At 36.8% G+C, this 21,244-nt stretch overlaps 1 pseudogene; it reads left to right on the top strand.

Moving 5' to 3' along the window:
• The first annotated feature begins 1,742 nt into the window (after window positions 1-1,742).
• LOC139014355 (zinc finger BED domain-containing protein 5-like) lies at window positions 1,743-3,152 on the top strand (annotated as a pseudogene).
• The last annotated feature ends 18,092 nt before the right edge of the window (window positions 3,153-21,244 follow it).

The following is a 21,244-nucleotide window of genomic DNA, read 5'->3' as shown; positions in this document are numbered from 1 at the left end:
AGTAGCATTTAGCAGACCATTAGTTTGGAATGGCTATTTGTCTTTGTGAAATACATTATTTTTATAGCTATGGCAGAAATTGACACACAATATTACATTATTCTGTGTTTCCACTCAGATACACTCAGGTAGGGTTGTAGTCATGATGGGCCTTTTGAGGCTGATCTAACCTGTACACTTCCCCAAACGAGGTCATTTACCTGCCTTCTGTGATAGTCATTTTCTCATCTGGTTCCCAAACCCAAGTATTATTTTTATATTCTATATACCTTTTCTGATAAGAAAATGAATAATTGCCATTTTACACATAGAAAAAAATTCCCTATATACAATCTCATTGCTTTAAGAAAATCCATTATCTATCTTATGAAACCTTGATGTGTAGTGACTTTCTAGTGCTTCATTGTCTGATGTATAATTGTTTAAGTCAATGTCCTTTTATTGCCCATTTACTTTATTTCCACCTTTTTCATTCTTATAAAAATTGCTATAATGACCATCCTTGTGCCCAAATTGTTGTGTGCACTGTAGCATTATATCTATTTTCATATCCTCAGTTTCAAAAATTTTTAGAGCCCAACAATCAAAATATTTACTTTTTTTTTTTTTCATGGAACTATAGTAATCTTGAAGGAGGAAATGAACACAATTGTAGACATTCTGGTCTGGATGACTGACCTGTTCTTTTGTGGTAGTTCATATCTGGGGGCATTAATAGGGTAAAAACAGAAATATTTTGCTTCAATATTCTTAGGCCTCTCCCTACATGTGATACCATTGTAACTAGCTAGTTTTTAATAATAGGAAAGAAACAAAGAAGGAAGGCCAGATATTATAGGCATGTCATTGGGCAGCTTCACCAGGAAGCTGCGGTTTCACAATCTCCAGGGAACCACCAACCCATTCTTTGAAGATTACTGGGGGGAGGAGTCCAATAAAGGGAAGATAGATACATGCACAGTGAAGTAGGGGTAACATAGAGAAGGTACTTTTCTGTCAGTCACACCTGGGAACAGAGATCATTGGCCAGCATGGGTAGAGCCACTGCAAGCCTGAGAAAAGTTGGGAATATATAATCCCCTAAACCAGCGGTTCTCAACCTGTGGGTTGTGACCCCTTTGGGGGTCGAACGACCCTTTCACAGGGGTCGCCTAAAACCATCGGAAAACACATATTTTCGATGGTCTTAGGAACTGAGACACTGCTCCTCTATCCGTCTCCAGGCGGGTCTGCCCACATGCAGATACGCCCACATACAAGTACCCTGTACAAATACAGGTATATGTGACAGGGTTGGCGCCACAATGTACTTTTGTGGACCAGTCACACATGTGTAAAGAGCAGCTACTGTGTAGAAAGCAGTTGCTGTGTTGAAAGCAGCTACTCTGTGTAGAAAGCAGCTACTGTATTGAAAGGAGCAGTATTGGAGGTAGAATGACACTTCATGAATTATAATTACTGGGTAAATGTAAAATCATGTACTGTAAAATCATCAACTACTGCAAAAAAAAATATCTGTACCATGGGAACTTAATCTGGATGCTGATTGGTCTTTTTATATTCAGCTGTAGTTGATGTGAATACTGCCCCCTTGTGATAGTAACAGGTATGTAAAAAAGACAATACAGAGAATGGTAAATCATAGGAAACTTTAATGAACTATGCCATGTATCATCTTTTGTATTATTAAAGCTATTGTTATATATTATTTTCATTAGCAAACCATCCCATGACAATGGAACGTTAAGAAAAGAAAATATAGTGATGATTTTTTACAGTATGGTTTTACCTCAATAATTAAAGCAGGAATTGAGAAACGGCAATGTGTTATTTGTTATGAAGTTCTATCAGCTGAATCTATGAAGCTGAACAAACTAAAATGCCATTTTGATAGCAAGTATCTGAGCTTTGTCGGCAAAGATACCAACTATTTTAGAAGCAAAGCTGATGGACCCAAGAAAGCCAGACTTGACACTGGTGGCAAGTACCACAAACAAAACATAGCAGCCATTGAAGCTTCATATTTGGTGGCACTCAGAATCTCCAGAGCTATGAAACCTCACACCATTGCTGAGGATTTACTGTTGCCAGCAGCCAAATACATTGTTCGAGTTATGATCAGAGATGAATTTGTTACAAAATTGAGTGCAATTTCCTAATCTAACAACACTGTCCGCAGAAGAATAGATGGCATTTCTGCTGATATTCTTGATCAGGTAATCCAGGAAATTAAATCTGCTCCACTTCCAATATTTAGTGTCCAGTTTGATGAATCTACAGATGTTGCAAACTGCTCACAGTTACTGGTTTACATGAGGTATATTGATGATGGCGACTTTAAAGATGAGGTGTTTTTTTTGCAAACCTCTTGAAACGACAGCTACTGCATGTGATGTATTTGACACAGTAGGTTAATTTCTGAAAGAGCATAAGGTCTCTTGGGAAAAGGTTTGTGGTGTTTGCACAGATGGTGCTCCAGCTATGCTAGGATGTTGATCTGTATTTCAAAGTTTGATACTGAATGAGTCACCAAAAGTCATCGGAATTCACTGTATGATTCATTGACAAATATTAGCAATGAAGACACTGCCACAAGAGTTACAAGAAGTAATGAAAAGCTTCATAAGGTGTGTCAATTTTGTAAAGACAAGCACTTTAAACAGTTGACTGTTTTTGCAACTGTGCTAAGAGTTGGATGCACCGAACAATGCTCTGCTATTTCACACTAAAGCGAGATGGTTGTCGAGAGGAAAAATTTTAAAATGTGTTTTTGAGTTTCATGATGAACTCAAAACGTTTTTTAATCACAAAGCAAGACCGCAGTTCGAAGCACTTTTTGGCGATAAATGTGAACTACACAAAATAGCTTACTTGGTTGACATCTTTGCCATCTTTAATGAGTTAAATTTATCACTGCAAGGACCAAATGCAACATGCCTCGAATTGTCTGAAAAGATCTGATCATTCCAAATGAAACTTCAGCTTTGGCAAAAATATTGGGTGAAAATAAAATTTACATGTTGCCTACCTTATCTACTTTCTTTGAGGAACATGACATTGAACCAGACAAAAGGATTATGATGATAATTTCTGTGAAAGAACACTTGCACATGCTTGCAGACAAAATTTCTGATCTGGTGAGAAAGAAGTAATCTCAATCTTCGCACTGAAGTTGGCTTTTTACGCATACTGTCGCAAAATGTAGCAATGTAGTTTACTGTTGTTATATTAAGACTGTTACCCATGCTACACCATGCTTCAAGACAAAATTTCAATTATTTGTAATTAGATATAAATATTTCACAATATATAATTACATATTGTTTTTGTGATTAATCACTATGCTTTAATTATGTTCAATTTGTAACAATGAAAATACATCCTGCATATCAGATATTTACATTATGATTCATAACAGTTGTAAAATTACATTTATGAATTATGACATAGCAATGAAAATAATTTTATGGTTGGGGGTCACCACAACATGAGGAACTGTATTAAAGGGTCGAGGCATTAGGAAGGTTGAGAACCACTGCCCTAAACAAAGGAGTTCTCTCTTTTGTTGATCTTATTGCTTGTGGCTTGCTCTCTTGCCTTCCTTGCATTTGCCTCTGTTTCCTCCATAGCTATGAGCCCCTGGGTACCCCATGAGCAGTGGACTGATGGAGTACAGTACAAATGAAGCTAGCCTGATGCTGTGTTGGACTGTGCAGACATGGGATGGAAACTCTCTCCAGTGATGGCGAACCTTTTGAGCTTGGTGTGTCAGCATTTTGAAAAACCCTAACTTAGCTCTGGTGCCGTGTCACATATAGAAATTTTTTGATATTTGCAACCATAGTAAAACAAAGATTTATATTTTTGATATTTATTTTATATATTTAAATGCCATTTAACAAAGAAAAATCAACCAAAAGAATGAGTTCCCATGTCACCTCTGACACGCGTGTCATAGGTTCACCATCACTGCTCTAGACACTGGCTCTGATTTTAGCTTTGCTGAAACCCCAGCTACACTTCTATGGCAGGACAAAGGGAAATGGGACTTCGGAAACTCAGGATGTAATTCCACAGAAATGAAAATCACTCGTTCTCCCATGAAAGTCTCAGAAAATTCCTTTTCTCGGGATATCATACGAAATCCACTCCCATGAGCAACAGGTGGTGACAAGGACTTCTCCCCACTGGCAACACATGCACAGAAGGGAAGAGTTTACCTGGGGCTATTCTTTGGCTGCTGGTGCTCTTGGATGTAATTTCCCCATCTCTTATTCTCAGTCTTGGAAAGAGCTGGTGGGAAAATCTTGGACCGCAGCCCACATTGATTAATTGTAACCATCCAGAATGTGGGTTTGTGGTGGCCTCCCAACATTAGGAGCAGATAGTTTGTGGTGGATAGATTATGCTCCTCTCCATCACTGTGCCTCAATCAATCAGGGCAGTTAGAGGACACATTTTTATAACTTCTCCCATGAACCCCCTCTGATCAGGGCATTAAAAGAAACGACTCATCTGGAAACCATTTTTCCAGATGACAGAACAGAGGCCCAAAGCCAAGGTAGAAAATTTCTAAGGCAGTGTTTGCTGACTGAGGGAAGTTTCTCATCTGATATTGTGACCTAGTCTTATGAGTGAAGAAACAACAAAATAGATTAGATTGGAACAAAATAGATTGAGTATACACTGCAAATAGGGGGATCCATTTGTGATTTCCTGAAGGCAATTCTTTGCTATTCAAAGTATGCTTTATGAATAAGTAGCCTCAGCATGCCTGGAGCTAGTTAGAAATGCAGATTCGTTGGCCACACCCAGCTTCTGAGCCAGAGCCTTTGTTTTAAGGAGATCCCCAGGTGATTCCTTTGCACATAGGCATGGAAAGCATTGATCTGTTATGTAAAAGGTATGTGAATTTTGTTTCCTGAAAGAAGTTCTTTTAAAAACTAATTCTGCTTATAAAACAAAACAAAATAAAAACAAACTATTAAAACATTTTCTTCCTTGGAAGAATGTTTGAGTTCTTCCAGGATCTAGTTGAATTGTTTGTGGGACTAATATCCAAAAATTAATTCTAAGAGATGGGATTTACTTACCTGGATGTCGTTTTATTTGTAATTATATAATTTTAGGTAGCTTAATGTATCGAAGCGTGATATAGGCACAGGGTTGAATTTTCTGAGCACAAAAATGTATACAATGAAAAGTCACACCTCATCTTCCTAGCTTCATACCTAGAGGCAATCACTGCTAATAGATGTTTTTGTATAATCTTCCAGACATATATATGTATATGTTCATATATATGGACATATACATATCCTTAAATATAGTGGTATATGTGCACTTTACTTTTTAGTACCTTTTACATACCTACCTCATTGTTTTTAAATTTGCATAATATTTTTCCTATATTTGCATTTAAATTTGTTAAAGTTGACTGTCATTTAGAATGTCTCCAGTTTGTTTGTTTGTTAGTTTTGGCTAATTCAAATGATACTACAATGAATATCTTTGTGAAAATGTGTTTACACATATGTATGTCTATCTACAAAATAAAAATCTGCCCAGCTAGTGCGGTTCAGTGGTTGAACATCAACCCATGAACCAGGAGGTCACCAGTTCAGTTCCTGGTCAGGACTATGCCCAGGTTTGAGCTCTTATCACAGTAGGGGAAGTGCAGGAGGCAGCCCATAGATGTTTCTCTCTCATTGATGTTTCTAACTCTCTAGCTCTCTCCCTCCTTCTCTCTCTTAAAACAATCACAAACATATTTTTAAAAATCTAAGTAAAAATATATATATATAAGTAGAATTGCTGGTTGTAAGGATAGGAGCATTTAGGATTTTGATAGATTTTTGCCAATCTGCCCTTCCAATACACTAGCATTTGTGTCCAGTATCCCACCAATCATCCAAGACTTATAATTGCCCTATGTTCTTGCCTTAATTAAATGTAAAACTAGGAAATGTGTAAATTGAAAATTAGTATCCTTTTTCTATTGTAATATGCATTTTTAATGAGTGAATTTCAGCATATTTCCATATGTTTAAAAGTTATCAAGGAGTTTTATCCCTATGTTTTCTCCTAAGAGTACAATTTCACGTTTATTGATTTGCAGATGTTAAACCATCTTGTATTCCTTGGGATCAATACCACTTGATCATGGTTTAAGATCTTTTGAATGAGCTGCTAAATTTGCTTTGCTAGTATTTTGTTGACAATTTTTGCGTTTATATTCAGCAGGTATATTAGATGTACTTTTCTTTTCTTGTAGTGTTCTTATCTAGTTTGGTGTCAGGGTAATGCTGAACTGATAAAATGAGTTTGGGAGTGTTTCTTCCTCCTCAATATTTTGAAAAAATTTGAGAATTTGCATTAATTCTTCTTTAAATGTTGGTAGAATTCACTAGTAAAATCGTCTGATTCTTGGCTCTTTCTTCTCTGATGAGAGTTTGTTTATTACTGCTTCAATCTTCTTTGTCATTATTGGTCTGCTCAGATTTTCTATTTTTTTTATGATTCAGACTTGGTAGTATTTTTCTAGAAATTTATTTATTTATCCTAAATTATCCAATCTGTTGGTGTATAATTGTTCATAATGGGTCCTGCAGCTGACAGTTCTCTAGGCTGTGGTTGGGAGGGGTGGAGCTGAGTATAGAGCCCTTTCATCATCTCTTGGGGTATAGACAGAGGTGTCTCCTGCTAGGTCCCTGGACCCACAGCCTTCTGACAGTCTGTGACTATAAGGGGGCTGGAGCAGAGTATAGGGCTCTTTTTAACTGTCTTTTTCTAAGGAAAAGTAGGCATTTTTCTTATTAATTTATCAGAGCTCTTTTTATATAAGTGAATTTAGAAATCATTGCTTAGAGAGTGATACATGTTGCAAATATATTCTCAGTTGGACTTCATCTATTTTTCTGTTTATAGTTCATACTATATTTTTTTAACAAATAACACATTTACATAATTTAAATATTGGAATGATACATGCACATCATGAATTAAGAAATCTTACTTCTATACCAGTCCTCTCCATTACCCACCTCCTTGTGGGTAACCACGTACAGATGTCTTCTGTATTCTTCAATCTGTATTTAATTACAAGCAGATACACATAGACAATGATATTTCCTTTTCATTCTTATAAAAAGTAGAATGTTACCTATAGTGTTCTTGCTTTCTCTTTTTCACTTGGGAAAACATCCTGAACATCTTTCCATATCAATAGAAAGAGTCTTATCTATAATAATAAAAGCATAATATGCTAATTAGACCAGACATCCTTCTGGACATCCTTCCAGACAACCTTATAGATGAAGCTGGGGCTGCGAGGGAAGCCCGGGTCCTGGGTGCCAGAGGGCAGCTAGTGTTGGCAGCCAGGGGAAGAAAGGCCTACTCTCGCATGAATTTTGTGCATCGGGCCTCTAGTCACTATATAATATTATAGTGATAAAGAATCTTATAACTATATAATATTCCATTATGTGAATGTGACATACTTTATTTCATAAAATTTGTAGATATGTTCATTTGTGTTGTTTCTAATCCTTCATTATTAAAAGCAAAGTAGCAATGAATAACCTTACAGCTATATTACCTCGTATAAAATGTATGAGCCAATGTACTAGTATGTATAAAATATATTCATTAGGTAAGATTGCTGAGGCAAAGTATAAATTGCTATATAATTGCAATAAATGTTGCCAAATTTTTATACATAGCATTTTGTATTTCCACTAGCAGGTATGAAACTGCCCTGTTGTCCAACTTGTGAATTGTTGCTATATGATGAATAAAAAATGTATCTCACTATGGTTTTAATTTGCATTTTAGTTTTCATGAGAACATATATTCAAGTAGTTTAAGGACCACTTCTAGTTCTTTTATTCTGTGAACTGTTATTTATCTGTTCATATCTTTGCCTACTTTGCTGTTGAATTGCTATCTTTTATTTATTTATTTTTTATTTATTTCAGAAAGAGGAAAGAGAGGGAGAGGGAGATAAAAATATCAATTATGAGAATCATGGATGGATTGCTTCCTGCATGCCTCCTACTGGGTTTAGAGCCCACAACCCGGGCATGTGCCCTGACCAGGAGTTGAACCATGACATTCTGGTTCATGGGTCAGTGCTCAACAACTGAGCCAAACAGGCTGGGTTGGATTGCTGTCTTGTTAAATAAGCTTTTATAATATCTTCATATATTCAGATATAAATTCTTTGTCTTCTCTATGAATTATTTTTATATTTTTAAATATATTTTTATTGATTCTAGAGAAGAAGGGAGAAGAAGAGATAGACAGAAACATCAATGATGAGAGGGAATCATTGATTGGCTGCCTCCTGATGCCCCCTCCTGAGGATTGAGCCCATAACCTGGGCATGTGCCCTGACCAGGAATCAAACCGTGACCTCCTGGTTCATCGGTTGACACTCAACCATTGAGCCACCATGGCTGGGCTCTATGAGTTATTTTTAAAGACAATTTATTCTGTTGATATTCCTATTTGTTTTTCATGTAAGACTTTAGAACTTTCAAAATATCCTACCATTATTAATCACTTATGCCTTCTGTTTTGAGTTGAGGTCTTCCCTAGTTTAAATGTATAAAGAAATTTACCCATGTTTTTCTTTCAATTATTTTTTAAAATTTTCTCTACTTGAAGTTTATTTTAATGTATTACCTAAAATATCCAATACCAGCCTTTTCCCAAGAGCTATTCAACTATATTAATATTAATTGATTTTAAAAGAAATCCTTGACCCATTAATTTGAGCTACCACCTTAACCAGATACTAAATGCCACACGTATTTGAAATAATTTATGAATTATATTATTTTTATTTGCATGACTATTCATGTACCAATACATAACTATTTTAATTATTGAATCTTTATGGTATCTTTATCTTGAGTAAGGCTCAGTCCCTTTTATTACTTTTCAGGTTTAGAGATTTCCTAACTATTTTTGGCAGTTTATTTTTCTGTATAAATTTAGAATAGAGTTAACTAGTGCCAGAAAAAGAAAATCTGTTAGCACTTTTATCATGTCATGCTAAGTTTATAAATTAACTCAGGGGGAATTGACCCTTATAGGATGCAGAATATTTTTGTCCAAGAGATGCTATGTCTTCCAATATGCTCAAATCCACCTATTTTTAGTCTTACTTTAATGTTTCCCTTCTACAGTTTGCACATTTCTTATTAAGTTTATCCTGGTGTGCTATAAGTGGAGTCTTTTATTATGTACTAGAGGCCCGGTGCACGAAATTCGTGCACTGGGGATGGGTGGGGGGTCCCTTAGCCCAGCATGTGCCCTCTTGCAGTCCGGGACCCCTCCCTTGTTACTGCCTACCTGCTTGCTGCTTCCTACGGCTTGGCTTGCTGCTCCTTAGTTCTGCCACGAAGGCCTTGGGTCTGCTGGGTGCCGGGCCTGCGGGTTTGTGTCTCTGATACCCCCAGCAGCCCCAGCACCAAGGTGGTGGGCCTTGGGGCTGCTGGGTACAGGCCCCCCATTGCGTGTTTGTGTCTTCTATCAGGCCCCCAGCAGCCCCAGCAGCCCCAGCACCACCTAAATAACTTAAGGGAAACTTTATTTAGTCTTCTTTTAAAAGCAATCTAGTTTAAAAATGAGTTGCAGTTAAGACAGAACAAAGAACATGGTACCTAAGAGTGAGATAGACTGACAGAAGAGAGGCTGGGCACTGGTCAGGGGCTTACATGCCAACTGTTCTCCACCTGGGAAATGATGTAAAATCGGTTTCTTTAGTTTTCTGCTTAATGGTCTTCTCCAGCACTGAGGTCAGAGGAGCTGCCTTCCAGCCCGTAGGCTGCTTCTCAGAGTCGAAAATTTCGCCATAGGCCTCTGCCTAGGACAGGACCTCTGCACCCCCAGGGTGCATAAACACACAGGGCTTCCATCAGGCTCTGCTGATCCCGGGGCCAGGAGGCCTCTCGGCTCCGTGGATTCCGGGGCCGGGAGGCCTCTCGGCTCCGCTGAATCCAGGGTGGGAGGCCTCTCGGCTCCGCTGATCCTGGGGTGAGAGGCCTCTCGGCTCCGCTGATCCCGGGCCGGGAGGCCTCTGGGCTCCGCTGATCCCGGGGCCGGGAGGCCTCTCGGCTCCGCTGATCCCGGGCCGGGAGGCCTCTGGGCTCCGCTGATGCCGGGCCTGGAGGCCTCTCGGCTCCGCTGAATCCAGGGCCGGGAGGCCTCTCGGCTCCGCTGATCCCGGCCTGGCTGCCGCCGCCATCTTAGCTGACAGTTAATTTGCATATACTCACTGATTAGCCAATGAAAAGGGTAGCGGTCATACGCCAATTACCATGTTTCTCTTTTATTAGTGTAGATTCCTAGTGATTGTTACTTGTATTTATAAACAAATTATATTCCCTACATTTATTTTATACTCTGATATCTAATTATACAGAGTAAGGGCTTGTATAATTCTAATTATACATTCTTTATTGTTTGGTAGTTGTTTTTTAGTTTATTCTCTTAGGTTTGTTAGATAATCATATCAGATGGACATAATGATAAACCACCTTCTTTCATAATCTTTGTTCATCTAAGACAACAGACTTAGTGGGGAGGTGTCTCCATCACACCCAACTAATAAAAGGACTGAATTTGAGAACGTAGTATAAAAGACCTGAGGAATCTCACATATAGTTATGGGAGGTCTCACAGGAGGCCAAAGTCACGTGTGGGGCGGGAATCGGTAAATCTTGAGTTGTTCCCACTTAAGAGACAAGTGCCTTAGTACCCAGGCTGGTGTTGGGGCTCATAAAAGGAGCCCACACAACCTGTTTACATTTTGGCATTAATTTTCTTTGAAACTAGTACATAACTTTTTATAAATAATTCATAGATACTTAGAGAAAATGTAACTTCATTTATTTTTATTCAAGTCATCTATATGCTTACATATTTTAGTGTCAGAAACTGTCAAAAGCTAGAGAAGTATAATAAATCCTCCCAAATCTATTGTTTCTCTGTGCACCTCTGCTTCCTCAGTTGAGCTATATCTACTTTGATGTCTTCTTTTCCAGCAAATATAGCCTCATGGGAATTATAACTTATATAAAACAACTCTTCTTGAGCTGTTTTTATGCTTTCTGTCTTGAATTTGACTTTGTCTGATACTAACACTGTCATCCCTACCTTAACTTAGATTCTATTTTCCTCATTAACTTTGCACATGACCTTCTTTTAAAAACTTTTTTTGAATCATTTTCTTTTTATTAATTGTAGGGAGGAAAAAGTTGGGTTTTTGCTTCATGGTCTACCTCTAACTGTCTTCATTTTAGTATAGGAGCTCGATCATTTGTGTTTATTGTCAGAATTGATATGTTATTATATTTGAAAGTTTTTTTCTACTTATTTTTATGCTTCGTTATGTTCATTTGTATTCTCTTGTTTGCTATATGGCAATGTTTTGTTTGATTTTCTCTTTTACTTTTCTTTCAAATATACATCTGCTAGTATATGATATCCTTCTGGTTACATTTTAAATTTTAAAAAATGCTTTTCAATTTAAATTCTTTGTGCATCAAAGTTAATAACAAAATAATAAACTCTGATTTATTTTTATTCAAAAAAGAAATTTCACACTTTTACAATTATCTGCTTGCTTTTCTCTCAAATTCATGTGTTTATTTTTATGATATATACACTCATGCCAGCTAAGACAAATTCAAAATTGATATTCAATTGTGTGTCCACATTTTTTTTACAACTTTATAAGCAATGTCATTTTAACTTAATCTCATGCTCATCACCTGTAAATGTATACCATGACTTCCCCATTTGTGAGTTGTTTATCCTTATTTCTCTCCCAGCTATTTGGATCCATGGTCAAGTCATTTTTTTTCAAGAAGGGTACATAGGCATTATGATATCTGAACCCTTGAAAAAGTAAGAACATTTTTAAAAAATATATTTTTATTGATTTCAGAGAGGAAGGGAGAGGGAAGAGAGATAGAAACATTAATGATGAGAGAGGATCATTGATTGGCTGCTTCCTTCATGCCCCCTACTGTGTATCGAACGCACAACCCAGGCATGTGCCCTTCACCGGAATTGAACCTGGGACCCTTCAGTCTGCAGGCTGATGCTCTATCCACTGAGCCAAATCAGCTAGGGAAAGAACATCTTTTTGTGTGTCTTACATGTATTAAATAGAGTAGCTGTCAAATATAAATTGGATAACAAACTTTCCCCCACAAAACTTGATAGATGTGATTGCATTCTTTTTTTGTCATTAGGTGTTGCACAAAAGAATCTCCATCTAGCCTGGTATTTGTTATTTCTGTTTGGATGTCAGTAAAAATATTTTTCATAGTATTTAGTTAATTTTTCTGTGTTTACCAACACTGACCTAAACTATCTCAACAGATTTCAATATTTTTAAAGCAAGTTTGTTTTGTGGTCCGGAAGATTTTTTAATATATTGGCTTTCTCCCCGAAAACGTATATACTCTTTAGCAGCTGAGAGCTCAATTTTGAAAATGAAAAGTACTTTAATAAACATTGCCTTTATAATTATTCAAAATGTGTGTATAGTTTTTAAAAACATTTACTTGTATTTTAATTGGAATTGTTTTACCCTCAGTGACACTTTCAATTGTTAGGCTTATTATCCTAAATTCTATCACTTTTTGTCTTTACATTGCAATCTATTTTTCCTCTACATTAAAAAGAATTTCAAGTTTATTTTCCATATTACTAGGTCTTTACATTTTAGTCTGCATTGAAGTTTTTTGGGAAATGATTTACAATTGTGATGTCTACTGACATCCTGAAAATAAGAAATGTAAAACACACCCAATATTCTAATTCAGCCACAAGCCCTTACCTATCTCCAAATATTCCGTATCCCATAGCAACAGGTAGAGACATAATCAGAAAAAGTAAATGAGAAAAGCTTTCATGTTTATTTGGGGGAATTTTGTACTGAATGTGGACAGTGCTCCCCCCTTGACTATGGTTTTGCTTTCCACAGGTTAAGTTATCTTTAGCAAACCTCAGTCAGGAAATATTACATAAAAATGCCAGAAATAAGCAATTAATTAAGTTTTAAATTGCATGCCATTCTGAGTAGCATGATGAAGTCTCCTGCTGTCCTGCTGTTCTCCGGGATGAGAATCATGCCTTTGTCCAGGGTCTCCACACTGTAGGTTCTACCTGTCCTTTAGTGACCTAACAGCTGTCTTGGTTACCAGATCAATCGTCATGGTATCATAGTGCTTGTGTTCAAGTAACTTACTTTATAACCCCGAAGTGCAAGAGTAGTAATGTGGCAATTAGGATAAGGCAAACAGAAGCCATACAGTTCTTCCTTTTCTAATAAGGAAAGAAAAAATATTGTATACTGAGGTTGCTGACATCTATGGTAAGAACAAAATTTTTTGAAATTGCCTAATTTATAAATTAAACTTTCTTATTGTATAAATAGGGTCTGGTATTATCTGAGGTTTCAGGTACCCACTAAGGGTCTTGGAATGTATCTCCCTGGAAAAGAAGTGCCTACTGTATACCTTTGAATCACCCAACATCTTGTAAGATATGCACCTGAAAACAGATCCTTAACAGCCACACGGCACACTTGGGTGTCTCCAACATTTAGTCTAGTATAGCATTATCCATAAATCCTCCCTGAACCAGCACTCACACTTCAATGAAAGATAGGCACCACTACTGCACGCCTTTAGAGAACAGAGTGTGACAGATCCCATTGCCCATTAAGCAAATCTCAACCGCAAAAGCACCACAAGGCAGGGGCGCACAGAATATCTTCATCAGAGTCCTATCTCTAAGTAAGAAAATGCAATACATGACAAAAGATGCTGTCTGTGACAAAGACGTCAGGACTCTCCATACCATCTTGGTCCTCACTCCTACACACCAAAGGCAGCTTGCAATGAACACCTGTGACTTTTGCCTGCCTGACTGCAGGGGCACACTTGACCCAAATGCTGGGCCAGCCTTCTTTGCCTTTAAGAATTAATGATCCCAGAAGTAGTCCCTCACCAATGATGGATGGGGATTTGGTGGATAAATAACCCAGCTTCCTCACCCTTGGGAAAGAAACCCAGTTCATGGACACTTCACTGTCTCCCAGGCAGGGCTCCCCAGAAGGATGGATGATATTAAGGTTCCTACGGTGGTAAAGGCTTTGCAAGCCCACTTTTTATTAGCTGCCATCCTCTCTCAGTTTTGCTTCTCCACCCCTGGGTCAGTGCTTCCCCGAGATCACCACTCCACTAATTTCTGTACACTGGAATTCTCCATGGTTCTGACTGGAGAGAAAGCAAACCAAAACAAGCTCTAAACCAGAAAGAGAAAACAAACAAACAAACAAAACCCCCAAATACTGGAAAAACATGAGTGATGCCCCGTAAGCTGTGTGGTCAGTAAAGCTCCCTTTTGAGAATCCATTGATTTAAATGAACCTAGCAAACATCATGATTAAGGTTTTGTGTGTTTTGTTTGTTTGTTTGTTTTGTTTTTTCAGGAAGATGTTCCCTTCCCTTGTTTCATAGACTATGTGCAGTTTCCCCCCCATGTTTTCATCCTCAAGAGAGGAAATATACAGACAATATGTGAAACTCCACTTCTTTCCTTGGGGCTGGTCCTTTCCTGTTCTCAAATCCACGGCTCCCAGGACAGGTTGCTTTGCTCAGATCCTAGCAAAATGCCTCAGGACTAGCAGAGTAATGGGTGGCAGAGTTCTGTAGCCCTGGGTGGCGGTACCCCCTCGTCTGCCTCTCCCCCGTGTATTTGAATAGATGTGGAGGGTGCAAAATTCTTTCTCCACCTCAGCTCAACAATGGTGTAAAAAACACCACTTTCACTCTAGTATTTTGTCCTTTTTCCCTCTCTCTTAAATGATTTCCCTATTCTGCTTGGTGAAAACTCTCTGTTCCTTCTGCTAAAATCTGCTGCCTACAGGATGCCATGCTTCCATAATTAGTAACTACCCCCCAGGATTTCTCATGCTTCTCTCCAATTCTTCCCAAGAATTGTATTCTTCAGTTGTATTAGTTCTCAAACCTGGTATCGCCAGCCATACTTTTACTATGATAGTTACCATACTTGTTGCTATATGTAATTCAACTGTTATGTGAAATAGTGAGATATGAATGAAAAAAAGAGAAAAGCATTGTATCTATAAGAGCAAAGTTGATTGCTTCAGAAAGACTAAAAGAGACATTATTTTTAACATTTGATTTAGAGATGTGTGAGAAGACAAAAAGATTGCGAATTAAAATCAGGTATATGTTTGTGTCTTTGGGGCTTATATGAGTTTTGCAAGTGCTGTGATTTCTTGCTCCACTTTAAAGAGACAGAAACCCTTAAATATTCTGATCCTATTTTCCTATAGTAGGGCTGCCCTTCAGGCATTAGGACTTAGTTTTTAAAGTTTATCATGGGATCAGTAAGAGTGCCACAGGTATGAAACATCTTCACTCAGAAGAGGGACCATTCTAATGTATGATACAAAGCACAGGACTGCACTGATAGTTTTCCCTCAATATTGGTGCATCAGCGTGAAATTAGTGGTCATTCTTTCAGATGCTGGCATCAGGTTCTTTGCCCTCTAAGATTCCAAGGAAGCCAAAGTTTCCATCTTTTGCTCCTCTAAGGACAGGAATTTTAAAGTAACATTGCAGGAGAAATGGTCAAATGCCCTGAACCTGGGAATATTTTAAATTGGAAATGGATAGAAATGCTTGTTTGCTTTTTTGCTACTTTTATTTTGCCATTGACATTATTTTTTTTTTTTGTTAAGATTTAATTATTTGTGGAACATGTTGTATCATAATTTGTTACGATTATAAGCACACAAATAAACATTTATCCATGTGTAAGAATAATAAGATGCATGCATGTCTGCCCACTATCCAAGTTAAGAAACAGAAAAATTTTGAGGATTTTCATTAGAATTGTACTAAAGATAGATTATGTAGAACAGGAGTTGACAAACAACAAACCATAGGCCAAAGGTGGCCTTTTGTCTCTTTTCCTCTGTAAATAAAGTTTCATTGGGACCACAGCCAAATCAATTCCTTAACTATTGCCAGTGGCTAATTTTAAGCTACAAAAACGAGAGTGGACTAGGTTTGATAGCAATCGCATGTCCCACAATGCCTAAAATATTTGCTATAAAGTTTGCTGACCCCTTGATATGGATTGTTTGGGAAAATAATTAAATTTTTGTGATTTTTGAAGTTTTATATCCAGGAACATGGTACAAATTTGGTTTATTAATTCTTCTTAAATATTTCTTAATAAAGATTTATAGTTCACCACCATCAAGGCCTTATACATATTTTGTTAGATTTATTATCAGGTACTTTATATTTTCTTCTACTAATTGTTTATTATATCTTTTACAAATTATAACCTTCAACAGTTTGTTTCTGGTGAATAGAAATGCAATTGTCTTTTGTGTAATGATGCATACTGATTTTGTAGTCAGAGAATTTGCTAAACTGACTTATTAATTTTAATAAGTCAACTATATCATTTGCATTTTCTAAATTCACATATCAACTATAAGTAATGATTGCTCTGTTTCTTCCTTATCTAATCTACATACAACTGTAATATATTTTACTTGTTTTAGAGAACAAGCTGGGATCTCCAGAACAATATAAAAAACAAGTAATGATTAAGTCCATCTCCCTTCTGTTTTAAAAAGAAATGCTGTAAATTTTCAATATTAACTAATGTGTGTGTTAGGTATTTTGTGGGTAAACCTAACAGATTAAGGAGTTTTTTTCTGGAGCTCATTTGCAATGATTTTCTTTTTAAATCATGAATGGATATAAAAACTTAGCAGAAACATTTCTTGTCAATGAGTAGAATTTGGGGGGGGGGGGAGGTTGTTTATTCATTTCATTTTTGTTTCCTTCACTGGGTTGGAAGGTAAACCACTTATTTATATTCTTTTAGTATGTACCCTAGGTATTTTATCACAGTTATCTTAAGAATTTCTAAAATTAATCAATATTTTTACCCAATTCTCAAAAACATAAAGACCTTGGAATATTTTAATTTGAATCAGCCATCATTTCTACTTATATGCTATTGTTAGAACTAAAATATTGAATGACTTATTTTGTGTTTTTATAGATTGAGGTATAGTCATTAGTGTTTTTGACATATAATATTTGGTTATACTTATCACATCCGGAACTACTTATTGGCTCATCACTCCTTCTTTCATGTTCTTTTTTCCTAAAGGTAATCTTTTAAAAAATTCTTTAGTTCCGGTCTTTTAGTAATATGTTCATATTTTTTTTTTTTTGGCTTTTTAAATGTCTTTATTTTGCCATTATTCTTAAAAAGCTAATTTTACCATGTACAGAATTCATAGTTCTTTTTCTCTCACAATGATGTCTTAAAAATACTATAATTCACTCTATCTGGCTTCCACTGTTAATGTTGAACAATTAGCTGCCACCGAATATCTATTACTTATCTTTTTTTCTGAAGTTGCTTTTATTATTTTTCTCTTTTTTTCCCCCTGCGATTTTAGTGTTACAGATCCAGGTGACAATGTGTTTTGTTCCTAATTACTCATTTTACTTGGGATTCACTGTGTCTTAAATTTAAGACTACTGGGTTTCTATTAATTTTGGAAAATTGTCCAATATATCCTACATATAATTTTCCACTATATTCTCTCCTCTTTTTAAAAAATATATTCTCACCATCTCCTCTATGTTGGCTTACTGCTTAACTTCTCTGAATCTCTGCTGTATTCTGGAAAAAAAATTTTTCAGAGCTACATCCTAATTCAACAATTTCTATTCAGCAGTATCTAAATTTATGGTTTCCAAACTGAGGAACACTGTGATACTGACTTACCACATTGAATTCACAGGGCTACAGAATATTTTAAATATTTGAGGGGCACACAGCAAAACTCAACACTGTGTGGTAGTAACACATTGTGCTGCTTCCTTGAGATAGCTCAGTTTCAATATTTTTTTTTTTGATGAGGTCATGTCTTTCGTGGTTACTGTGATCAAAAGCAAATAGCACACACATAGTGTGAAATAGGAAATGCAGTTGGTCATACCAATCTGAGCCAACAGTTTGAAAAGTTATGCAATGCCCATAAGGTGCACATATTTTGTTTGTTATAAATGGCTTTTTAAGAATGAAATAAAATTGTTATTTTTTATTTAACTTATTCTTATTAATTTTCAAGTGGCTCCTAAGTTTATGTGACAAATACTTATTAAGTGTTTGAACCTAACCTAACCACTTCATAGATGGAACTGTAGGGCATGTCTTTGGGCCTAGAAGAATCTTGGATAAATCACTGAGCTACTAAGGTCACCATGAAATATGAAAATTTGGAAATCTCTTGTTTAATAGGCTGCTTAACCTTTAGCTTTCAAGCATTATGTCTTCTTTACATTGGTATAAGTTTGATTAGGTTATTTTACTCAAACTCTTTGGCCATTTATATAGTCTCTTGTTTCTTCTCATATTTATTCATTCTTCTATTTTTCATAAATTACATGTATACTTACCAATATGTATATCTATCTAAGTATTCTATCATATCTAGGTACTTCTAATAATTACATTTTTAGGTAATTATTGTGTGTTTGGGTGTGTACTTTTGAAACTGGTTCTCAAGCATAGTGCCCCATTGCCTGAGTGTGGTTGAGTTTGCTTCACTATGAATCAATGGCTTTGGATTTTTTTCTGTGACAGTTGTTTGAGACCTGGTTTTATTCCCGCCTCGCTCAAAGGAGAATTACCACCCCTGTATCCTATTAAAGTAAATTCTTTTTTAAAAAAATATATATTTTATTGATTTTTTACAGAGAGGAAGGGAGAGTGATAGAGAGCTAGAAACATCAATGAGAGAGAAACATCGATCAGCTGCCTCCTGCACACCCCCTACTGGGGATGTGCCCACAACCAAGGTACATGCTCTTGACTGGAATCGAACCCGGGACCCTTCAGTCCGCAGGCCGACGCTCTATCCACTGAGCCAAACCAGTCAGGGCTTAAAGTAAATTCTTAGCTTGATATTTTTTCAGACAACATAGAGAATATGAGTTTGGCCCACAAACCTAGTGAGGAATAGCATTTAGTTAGGTTTTCTCAAATTAAAAAAAATTTTTACTTAGCAACAAGTTTAAAACAGGCAAATTGCCAGTACTTTATATGGGAAGATTTTAATAATAATAATAATTCAGTCTTCAAATCATGATGGAGGTCTTTGGAGTTCTGGCCTTATTCTGGTGTGGGTGGTCTTTAGGTATATCCTCATGCCCATGTTGACATTAAAATGAAAACTTGAGGAAAGTGGGGGGTCAGGTTAAAGCTTCAGAGCACTCATGAACGCCACTCCTCACTTATCCCTTAGGATTTCCACTTTTATTCTCTTGGCCAATAAGGATTCCTTCATAACAGAAATACATCCTTAACTTTTTATTTTATTTTTTAAATAGATTTTTATTGGTTTCACAGAGGAAGGGAGAGGAAGAGAGAGACAGAAACATCAATGATGAGAGAGAATCATTGATTGGCTGCCTCCTGCATGCCCCACACAAGGACCAAGCCCGAAACCCAAACATGTGCCCCTGACCAGAATCAAATCCGTGACCCCTCAGTCCTCAGGCCAACGCACTATCCACTGAGAAAAACCATCCAGGGCCATCCTTAACTTGTTAAACTGGCTTTGCATGAGAAGACATTCATTGTATGAATAAATTTTGTTCACCATACTCCTGGGAGAAAAAGTTGACTCTTCCTTGAATGAAGAGAGATCCAACATGCACTAGTGATGTTTAGGTCCCCTTTGCTAATCTCTACTTTCCACATGGGATTGGATAGACTGCCACTGGCAGTTCCTACATTTCCCTGTGCATAATTTGTAGCCAAATTCCAGAATCCAGTAGGCATTCACCTGGACTGATACTGCTGGCTCCTGGCAATCTCCGGAAGCAATTGCATGTAATAGAGGTGATAATCACGTGTCCACCAATCATTGATATGCACCCTGCTTCTCTAAGCTCAAGATCGAAAAAGGTACAGATGGAGATTCTTGTAAAGTCAACCACTGGTAATTTTTAAACTGAATCATATTTAACTCTTTCCTCAGTTAGTGGAATCCCCCAACACTGGAAAAATATCATAATCTTGTAATGCAACTGTACTTTTTATTCCCTTTTTTTATATTTGGGAAGGGCTATTCTAAAGATTTTTTATAAAGAATTCTGGAGAGAACACATAAAGGACTTGACATAAACTCAGGAGTGTTTGAATGCCAGTTAATGGGTCCAAAAGAGAGCTGACATTAATCTCATAGTACATTTCTCTCTTGGCCAAGAATTTGGACCTTGTGAATGATTGGTGCTGACAGGCAGTGTTCTAGCACCATGCAGCTTAGTATGAGAGATGGTCTTTAGTCCCATGTTATTCTCCAAACTCCAAGCCAGAGCATGAAAGAGACAAGCTTCAGAAATTATATTTCCTCCCATTCCTAGTGCAACTGGATTGCCCATGTAATAGGACACTAACTCCTGCTGAAATAATGGCCCGCCAGAGTGACCCGAATCCCTGTGGATCTGGGGTGTATCAATTGGCAAATAGTTTCAATTTCCCTTAAACAGCTGAGCTTAACTAAATGTAAAATAACTGGAGTATATTAAATAAGTATATTATGGTAGAAAAATAAATGATAAATAACTGTGAAGGTTGCTATCTAGTACAAATTTCTTCCAAAGGATTATTAGATACAACACTCCCACCCACAAAGGTTAAAATGAATCATAAATGCTGCATTCTCATTATTATTAAGACATAGATAAAGCAAGAAAAATTATATCCAAGGCTAGGTTGAAGGAAAAACAAAGTCTTAGCAAAATAATGGTTTAAGATTTTACCATCTGCAGAAAAATATTCAGATTGCAAAAAAAAAAAAAAAAAAAAGACACTTTGTGTAGGAAAAAGCCAAACTAAACAAATATATTTTAGGCACATTGAGCTGGGAAGAAGGACAAAAGGCTATATTACAGGTAGAAAGCTGACATATATGTGAAGGGTAGGATTTAACCCACAGTGTCACCATATGTGTGGTATGTTGTAAAATCACTGAATGTTAGGTTTAGCACCCATTTTCTAGAAGAGGAATTTGAGGTCCATAGATGTTAGGTGTTTTCTCCGATTCCATCACATGTCAAGGCACTTTAAAGAATGGTTCCTGTGA

The sequence above is a fragment of the Myotis yumanensis genome, unplaced genomic scaffold (genome assembly GCF_028538775.1).
Source record: "Myotis yumanensis isolate MYYU_CA2020_CCGP unplaced genomic scaffold, mMyoYum1.0.hap1 SCAF_7, whole genome shotgun sequence".
Taxonomy (NCBI): Eukaryota; Metazoa; Chordata; class Mammalia; order Chiroptera; family Vespertilionidae; genus Myotis; species Myotis yumanensis.
This window is presented reverse-complemented; position numbering and strand designations above follow the sequence as displayed.